Source organism: Gossypium hirsutum, chromosome A11 (assembly GCF_007990345.1).
Source record: "Gossypium hirsutum isolate 1008001.06 chromosome A11, Gossypium_hirsutum_v2.1, whole genome shotgun sequence".
NCBI lineage: Eukaryota > Viridiplantae > Streptophyta > Magnoliopsida > Malvales > Malvaceae > Gossypium > Gossypium hirsutum.
In genome coordinates, this window is record NC_053434.1 from 94411043 (window position 1) to 94421563 (window position 10521).

General features: G+C 32.6%; 1 non-coding gene across 1 annotated transcript; it reads left to right on the top strand.

The window, feature by feature from the left end:
• Window positions 1-3400: 3400 nt before the first annotated feature.
• LOC121210299 (small nucleolar RNA R71) lies at window positions 3401-3508 on the top strand. The gene has a single exon (XR_005905413.1). It is a non-coding gene; the product is annotated as a small nucleolar RNA R71 (small nucleolar RNA).
• Window positions 3509-10521: the final 7013 nt, after the last annotated feature.

Genomic DNA, 10521 nt, shown 5'->3' on the forward strand with positions numbered 1-10521 from the left:
TATTGGGCCGTATGAAGTAATTGAAAAAGTTGGACGGGTAGCATATCGGCTAGCATTACCACCTGAATTAGAGAAGATTCATGATGTGTTCCACGTATCTATGTTACGTCGGTATCGTTCGGATCCTTCACATGTAGTTTCACCGACAGAAATTGAACTACAACCAGATATGACCTACGAAGAAGAACCGATTAAGATTTTAGCTCGAGAGGTCTAACAACTAAGGAATAAAAATGTTGCACTTGTGAAGGTGTTGTGGAAAAGGCATGGAGTAGAAGAAGCTACATGGGAATCCGAAGAAACTATGAGAAATCAATACCCACATCTGTTTACAGGTAAGATTTTCGAGGACGAAAATCCTTAAAGGGGGGGAGAGTTGTAATATCCCGAATTAGGGCCTAATCAGAATAGTGGTTTCGTGACCACAAATCTGAGATAGAAATAATTATTTTATAATTATTTTGATGATTATGATATGATTGCATGATTGTGTGAAAATTTCGTGATGAAATTCTATGCCTAAAGTGCTTAAATTGAAAGTAGGGACTAAATCGAATAAGTTGCAAAACTTGCATTCTAGAAGTTTTTAGTATGAAATTGTTTTGGAATATTAATGAGGAGGTCTTAAATAGCAATTTTACCAATTTTAAGTTCATGGACAAAATTAGGATATGGAAGGAATTTTTGGAAAGTTTAGTAGTAAGGGTATTTTGGTCATTTAGTTATTAAAATGAATTAAAAACAAAATTAAAAGCCAATTTTTGTCCATCTTCTTCATTAGGCCGAAATTTCAAGGGTTCTCCATAGCTAGGGTTTGTTTCAAGCTTCCAAGATCCATAGTAAGTGATTCCAAGCCCCGTTTTTAATGATTTTTACATTTTTGAGATCCCGGTAACTCGATAAAGCTTATGTTAGCAATAATTTAACCTAGGGTTTATATTTGGAAAAATACCCATAGGTGAAATTTGTGTATTTTGATGTTTTATGATAGACTATGAAGTTTTAAATTATGTTAGACAACTTGTACTACTCGATTTTAAGCAAAAACGAGTAAAAGGGCTTAATCGGTAAAAATACCTAATAGTCACAAGTACATGTTAGAGTGAGAATTTGATGTTGCCATAGAAGAGAAAATTGATCAGCATGTTGTAAAACATAAGAATAAGGAATAAAGTTTAATCCCGAGCCTAGGGGCAAAAATGTAAATATGCAAAAGTTTAGGGGTAAAATTGTAATTTTGCCAAAATTTGAGTTAATGATTAATTTGATAATGTGAGTATTAAATAAGCTAAATGTGTTATTTTAGATCAAGAAAGACGTGGAATCGACCTCAATCGAGGAAAAGAAAAGATTGTGAACTAAATTGCAAAATCCTTGTATTTTGGTACCAAGGTAAGTTCATGTGTAAATAATGTAGCATAATGGTTATTTTTAAGTTATTGATGTTAGTTATATGTTATGCTGAATTTTATTATGAAATGTATGCTTTGTGGTTAATTTCAAATAATATGTAAATTATGTGAACTACTTGTTAAATATAATTGTTACCGAGTATTGATTTCGACATTCTACGGAAGATGGCAAGGATAAGTGTTCGAGAAAAATCCTGTTTGAACCTTAGGAACAGATTAGGATACAAGTGACATGTCACTAGGATGGTTGAGCATCCGAACTCGTTGAGTTGAGTCTGAGTTCACTTATGGATGCGAATGTCCGAACTCGTTGAGTTGAGTCCGAGTTCGTGAGATGTAACTAGGCATCCGAACTCGTTGAGTTGAGTCCGAGTTCGCTTATGGGCGGGTTACATGATTGCTTGATTGAATATGTGGCACTTATATGCAAATTATCCATGTATCCGAATTATATTCCGATATGTTCAATGGGTAAAGCTCTACTCAAATGGAGGAATATTTGAGATGTAAAGAGACGTATTGGTAAGTGATGTGAAATGGATATTTTGAACAGGTATGTATTTAACCCTTGGGTTGAGTATTGATACAACCACGATAAGGTAATAAGATGATGAAAAATGATTAGAAATGTGACATGTGTTTTAGTGATGTATGCTAATGTTGATTGGTATAACTGTTTGTTATGTTACTTATTATTTGCATATGAACTTACTAAGCATTTATGCTTACTCTCTCCTTCTTACTCATTGTAGTTTTGGACAAGCCAGCTCAGGAGTCGGGATAGGTCGAAGGCTCAGTCACACTATCCGGAAGACTTTTGGTAAAGGCTTGTAAATTTAAGTATGGCATGTATAGCAATATACTTATTTTGTGTAAATGATCTTATGATATGGTGACAGAATGGTTGAGAAGATATTTGATAATGATAAATTATGAAAATGGTAAGTTTAGATTATGTTTGATGTTAAGGAAAATTATTAAGATACTTAGTGCATAAAAACTCATAAGAGGGATGAAATTTGCCATAAACAGAATACTGCAGGAACACTGACGCGAGTTTGAAAATTTACTAAAAATCATAGCAATTGAATTTGGTGATGGATTACATATCAAATTGAATATTATTATGTCTAGTTTCACATGAAACAAATGAAATAGGTAAAGGAATTATATGTTAGAAGATATTTGAATTTTAGTGAAACAGGGTCATAGCAGTTTCTGAATCCCCTGTTCCTACTTTAGAAATTCACCATAAATTGTAAAGATATAATTAGGTGGTGTATTTTATATCCTCAGAATCCTTATTGAGTCTAGTTTTAGGAGAAAAAAACCTCATAGTCATATGAATTTTTTTACAGAGAGAAATGTGGTTCGTAGTAAACAGAGGTCAGACCAGTCAAGTCCTGAAACAGGGGTAACTTTAACTAATAAACTGTACTAATTGGCCCAACCAAAAATTTTATAAAACAATTAGTAGATAGGTATATGAGTCTAGATTCAGGGAAAATTTACGAATCTTGATTTCGAGTTTCGTAACTCGAGATATGATTTTTCTTGTGACTGTGGCGCAAGTAGCTTAAAAGCTGTGAATGTAGAAACAAATAATCCAAAGTTCTAAAAATGTTAAACTAAGCTTAGTAACACCTCACACTCGACTCCGGCGACGGTCTCGGGCGTGGGGGCGTTACAGTTGGGCTGCAACAGGATTAAAACTATTAGCTGTAAACTATTTCAACATTGAAGATATAGAAGATACATGAGCTGAGAGTGACGTAAGGGCGTCCACTTCATGCACTCTGGCTACTCGTCCTCCTGAAGCTATTTAATTTTTTAGCCATTGGTAATTGTTATTCACTATTCTCTCAATGATCTTGTAAGCTTCATTGTAAGACTTTGAGAAGAGAGCACCATTCGTAGAAGCATCTACCATCAACCTTGTGTGAGCGTTGAAACTATTATAAAATGTCTCCAAATAGATGCAATGTGGAATCCCGTGGTGAGGGCATCTATGAAGTAACTCCTTGAATCTTTCTCATGCCTCATATAGGGACTCATCATCCAATTTTTTTAAAAATGGTGATCTCATTTCAGAAACTATCATTTTTTTTTGGGTGGGAAATACTTTACCAGAAATCGTTCAGCTAATTCTTGTCAAGTTGTAATTGAATATAGTTGTAAGGAATTAAGCCATGCTTGTGTTTGATCTTGCAACGAGTATGGAAACAACTTCAATCTCAATGTGTTTTCAATTACAACAGCTATCTTAAAGGAATCGCTCACCTCCATGAATAATCAAAGGTGAAGGTGTGAATCTTCTGTAGGAATACTACTAAACTGGCCCATAGTTTGAAGCATTTGAAACATTACTTGATTCAATTCAACCTATGGTGCCTCGACTCTAGTCTCCTAATTCCTGGATTTAACTTATTAAAAAAGGGTAGTGTGTACTATCTTATTGTAACACCCCTAACCCGAATCCATTGTCGGAATAGGGTTACAGAGCATTACCAGAGACTACAATTAAAATAATAAAGACATTTAAAACATTTAATTCACATTGTTAAGCATAGAAAAACCAATCAAAGACATACATATTGTCCTTTATTCGAGCCCTTGAGGCCTTAAAAGCACATTAGAAACAAGTGGGACTAAATTGGAAAATATAGAATTTTTTAGAAAAAGACGAAAATTTTCAGTTGCAGAGGTTACACAGCCGTGTGGCCAAGCCATGTGACATGCCCATGTCTCAGGCCGTGTGGGCATTCGAAGTAGGGACACACAGCCCTATCCTAGCCCATGGCTGTACCCATGTAACTCTCTGACTTGGGTTACACGGCAAAGCCACACACCCATGTGCTAGGCCGTGTACCCTTCGAAATGGCCTCATACACTTATGTGCCAGGCTGTGTGTTAGGCCATGTAATTGCCTAACTTGCAACCTTTTGAAAGCTACAAGGGACACACGTCTGTGTTGCATGGCTGTGCGTCACACATAGTTGAGACACAAGTCTGTGTCTTTGGCCATGTGGACGAAAAGTAGGCCATTTCCAAGCCATTTTTCTCACCCATTTAATCACATACCTACAAACAATTTCCCATTATACACAAGCCTTTAAGTTGCACTTAAAACATGCATAACTAATCTAAATCAATATATCATATATTCATACAACCAATATGCCCAAAGGGCACCTCAGTCACGAATTAAACATGTACTAAATTAAGCACAAAACATCTAATTTGTAACTAACTTCATACCAACAATTACCTCCATGTTCACATATTATAGTCACACTCATTATACCAATTTGGCCATTCAAAGTCCATGAACAAAGCATTAGCACAAATAACCATGTATATATCAACTATAACTAATAAACCAAAATAACCACATTCAAACATATTTAAGAACAACACATAGCATACATTTTAACTACCATTCCATCTTCCACCATTCAAGCACCAAATACATTTATATGCTAACATAACAACTTAATTCATCAAACATTAAAACCATTCACAAGTGTTTGCCTTCAAAACATTATATCAAGTCAAAAGATTTATATATACAAACCCAGAAAACAAAGTATCTAAACACATAACTTAGTAGTTCATCATTATACCAAAAACAACTAGACACACACATATATACACTTATAGCCACATATACATGCCACAACCCTAAAGAGTTCAAAAGCTACTAACTATGATGGATAGTGTGAGTCAAAGATTTGATCCATCCAAAGTCAGCAAAAGTGATCTACAAAACGACACACAAACACATATAAGCTTATGATGCTTAGTAAGAACATAGCAAACTAATTAACTTAACATCATTTGAATAAAACACTTATTTTACTTGATTGAAGTTATCAAAATATAATCAAGGGAAAGTAAGTGCAAATCAGGGGTACCAAAGTGCAACAGGGGCATGTATGTGCATTTAGGGGTACCGAAGTACAAAGGGGGCACGTAGGTGCATTCAGGGATACCAAAATACAACGGGGGCACGTAGGTGCATTCAAGGGTACCAAATTACAACAAGGGCACATATGTGCATTTAGAGGTACCAAAGTACAATGGGGGCACATAGGTGCATTCATGGTTATTGAAGTACAACAGGGGCATGTATGTGCATTCAGGAGTACTGAAGTACAACAGGGGCAAGTATGTGCATTCAGGGTTGCCAGAATACAATAGGGGCACGAATGTGCATTCAGGTACAATTACATAACAATTAACTACTTAATCAAAAAATACCAATACATAAGAAAATTTAATTATACAATTTAATACTATGAACTTACTTCGACAAGTAACGCGTAAAAGTACGTCCAGCTAATTCGCGATTTTGCCTTCCTTCGATTTAAATTCAGTTGAGATTTATCTTGCTCTAAATAAATAAATTCAACCAATTTAGTAACAATTCTATTCAATTCAATCCAATTTCACATCTTCGTAAATTACACTTTTGCCTTAAATATTTTGATTTCTTTACAATTTAGCCCTTAAGCTCGTAAAATGAAATTCATGCTATTTCATCCCTACTCAAGCCTAGCTAAATTTCATTTAAGCTCCTAGCAACTCACATGTTTCATTATTTCACAAATTCCATCATGAATATTTCACATTTTACAATTTAATCCCTAATTGACAAATTCATCAAAAATCACTTAACAAAAGTTATTTATCTAACAACAACTATCCATTTTCTTCCATCAAACATCGAAAACAAATTATATTCATTCATGATATAACCCTAACCTTTTAACATTTTTAAAAATTAGTCCTCGAGCTAACTAGATTAAGTTACAACGATCTCAAAAAACATAGAAATCATTAAAAAACAGGGCGAAAATGCACTTACATGCAAGGATACTATGACCGAACCTTCAAAATCACACCAATGGAGTTTTTCCTCTTTATTTTCGATTGAAGATGAGTTAGAAAGATGATACATTTTTCTTTCATCTTAGTTTAATTACATTTATTTAATAATTTACATATTTAACCTTAAGTAATAACTTTTAAAACCAAGATATAAGTGTCCATGTTTGTCCAGTAATAATACTAGTGGTCTAATTTTCATTTAAGGCCAGTCACATTCCAAATCCATAGCAATTTGTTACTTTTTACTTATAGAACTCTAATTTTGCACCTTATGCAATTTAGTCCTTTTTATCAAATTACGCATGCAACCGATAAAATTTCTTAACGAAATTTTTAATCGACACTACTAAAATCCTGTAGACATTAAAATATTAATAAAATAAATATTTTCACATCAGATTTGTGGTCCTAAAACCACTGTTCCGATTTCACTAAAAACAGGTTGTTACACTTAGAGCTCGATCCTTATCATCAGCAATAATGATTAAATTGTGCACATTAGCGGCTCTATTCCCTTGACCACCATTTTGATTTCTAAGGTCCATTTCAACTTGTCTTTGGGATATTCTTTCTCATCTTCTTTGTCTAAATGTCCACTCAATTTTAGGGTATATAGCTAATAGATTGATGATTTGATCTATGCTCATAAACACCTTAAAAATAAATTACAAAAAATAAGAATAAAGAATTAATTTGTAAAGTTAGAAATTAAACAGAAATAAAACAAAAACCAAATTGCAAAGAATAATTTCACAAAAAATGATTAAGGTAATAGTCCCCGGTAATAAAACCAAAATCTTGTAATGCGTAATTTGTGCAAGTGTATACAGTCATTATCAAGTAATAAGTAACTAAAAGAGTTATCATCTCTATAGGGACTGTGTTTTTTAATAAATTAATTGTAAAATTAAAGTTCACAAGTTGATGATAGAAACACAATATTTTGAGTGATGGATGTAAAAAATAATTAACTAGATGCTAAATGATCCCTAATGCAATTTATCCTAAGTATGATGATTAATTAGAATGTATGAGATATGTTTAGTAGCAAAATCACAAATTTCAACAACAATAAAAAGCATAGGCTAGAACAGTCACATTATTCAACTTAGTTCATTTTCATCATGTGTACAATGTTCTAGAGAATAATCCAAGACAACTCAATCTTTCATGAGTTTGAAACAAAATAGAAAAACATGCATTTTACTCATCATATTCAACTAAGGGTTTCTTAGAGTTCATGTGAAGTAACAGAGATAGGTTAGGTTTGAAACAATGTAATCCTATAATCCTAAAAACTATTCAAGATAATAAAGCTTTTTTAAGTTATTATGAACCTTCAATTTAGTTGGGTTATGATCTAAATTAAGCATGCACTTTTCAATTATTGTGTCCATTAGTCATCGTCTGGTTAGGATCGTTGGTCGGCTGTTTAACGTCACAACAATAATGTGCAAGTGTACACTACTAATGCAAGTATAGTAGACATATGTGAATTTTTCAGATATTGATCCCACAAGGATGGTAGTATTTTGTCTATTAATGTCAATGCAATAATTAGATATAAACAAAATAAATTGTGAGGATAGTTATCGATGCAATAACTTTAAAAACAATAAAATAAAATATGATGATGATAAACTAGGATCCCCAACATGAATCTTCAGCAAAATATTAAGTGCTTACAAGGTATAAAAGTATAGGTGCTTGTCAATGCAATAAAATTCAAAGTATATCTTACCCAACATTACTCATTTATTTAATCTAAGACTTAAACATGCATATTAACCTCATCTTCTGGAACGCGTAGGTTTGTGCAAGTGTACACAATCATTAACAAGTAATAATTAAGTATCGAGTTATCGTCTCCATAGGGATTGTATTTGTGTTAAATCACTTGATTGTGAAATTACCCTTAACAATTTGGTAAATAAAAACACAATATGGTTGAGAAGTGATGATTAAAATATATTAAACTAAATGCAATGATCCCTAATGCAAATTATCCTAAGTTTGCAAACTATATGAATGGAATAGATTTTAGCAAAATTGAACACAATTTGCAACAATTATAACGTAAATAAACTAGGAAAATTACTTTAATTAAACTCAATTTATTATCAACATGCTTAATAACATTCGAAAAAACATTCCATGACAACTCGATCTTTCATGAGTTTGAAACCAGATTAGGTCCTTTCGAAATCTTTTACTTAGTAAATATACATTTTACTGATCCTTATTTACTAAGGGTTTCTTAGCATTTGTGTGAGGTAACAGGGGTGTGTTAGGTTTGAAACAGTTTAATCACACAAATCTAAAAACTATGCAAATAACAAAGCTTGGTTAGAGTTGTTATGCAACTTGCAATCTAATCGGTTTAGGATCTAAATTGAGCATGCATATTTTAATTATGTGTCCACTAGCCGTCATTTGGTTAGGATCTCTTAGCTAATCTAGGTGCATTTCAATCACATATGAACGAAATACAGACTTGATTTTAATTGAAAACATGATCGATTGAGGCACAAACATTATATGTAACACCTATTTTTAGTCAAATTGGAACAGTGGTTTCAGGATCACAAATCTGAAGGTGAATTAATTGTTTTAGTTTTATTTTAATGTCTACAGCATGATATATTTTTGTATGAAAATATCGTTAAGAAATTTTAACGTTTGATTAGTCAATTTGATAAAAAGGATTAAATCGCGTAAAGCGCAAAAATGTTATTCTAACAGTTAAAGGCACTAAATGGTTATCGAATTATGTAGTTGAGGGATTTATGTGGCTATTATACCATTTTTTAATTCAATGGACAAATATGGACAAGAGATTAAGTGTTTTTAATATTAATAGCCAAGGTTAAATAAGTAATTTTGTAATAAAATTAAAAATAAGTAAAACCAAAGTCCAAATTTTGTTCATCTTCCTTTCTAATTGGAAAAATTGAAGAGGGGAGAAACTATTTTAGAGTTTGAAGCATTCGGTCACTTTGGTGCTCAATTGTAAGTCTATTTTTGTCTCATTTTTATTGATTTCTATGTTTTTGAGATCGTTGCAACTAGGTCTAGCTAGCCAAGGGACTAATTTGCAAAAATTTTAAAGATTTTGAATGCTTCCATTGATGAATAAGTATGTATTTTGAAGTTTCTTGATAGATTATGCATGCTTGTTGATAGATATACAAGTTTTATTAAGTAATTCTTAATGAAAATGCTAATTAAGGACTAAATTGTGAAATGTGCAAATTTAGTGATTAAAATGTGAAATAAATAAAAATATTGGGCTTCTATAAGCATGATAAATATTTTACTAGGCTTGGGTTGTGATGAAATTGAACGAATTTTGTTTTATAAGTCTAGGGACTAAATTGTAAAAGATGTGAAACATTAGGGGCAATTGTGTAAAAATGCTTTAAAGTGAATTTTGGACTAAATTGAATAGAGAGATGATTAAACAAATTAATTTTGATTATATTTAGATCAAGAAGGGTGAAATACAGATTTATATCGAGGAAAGAACAAGGTTATAGAATAGTTGATTCATTTCGTCGTTTTAGCATCCAAGTTATGTTTGTATGTAATAAGGTTCATTATAAATGTATTTTAAATGCTTTAATATTACATAAACTGTGAATACGAGACTATGGATATGTTCGAAAAAGATTCAATGATGATTCGGCGTTTGAAATCCCGGTTGAACTTTAGGAATATATTTAGATACCAGTGACATGTCATTAGGGATTGTTGTGATTATGTGATCCGGGTGCTGGTCCTGTATGTCCTACCAGTGGCTGAGTATATCGGCATGTGTTGCAGTTACTTGACAGCTTGTATGAGCAGCACCATGTAGCTACGTCTTGACCCATAGCTTATGTGAGCAGACCCGTTGATAGCTCTAGTGTGAACAGTATATGTGATGTGAGATTGAGATGCCTCGGCTATATATGTGGCACTTTGGGTGCGAGTTTTCCATGTATTCGATAGTATTCCGATTAGTTCAAAGCATAAATGAAAGACGTGGATGTGTATAAGATTGGTATAAGATGGTACAGGTATGTATATGAGCCATATAAGCTTAAATCGAAGAAGTTTTGAAGTTCGTACATAAGGCTATGATTGAAAACATGAAAGGTTTGTTAGTTAGATGAACTACATGTTAATATGTTCAATTTAATGAATTGTATATTTATGTTAAAATTGAGTTTATTTCATA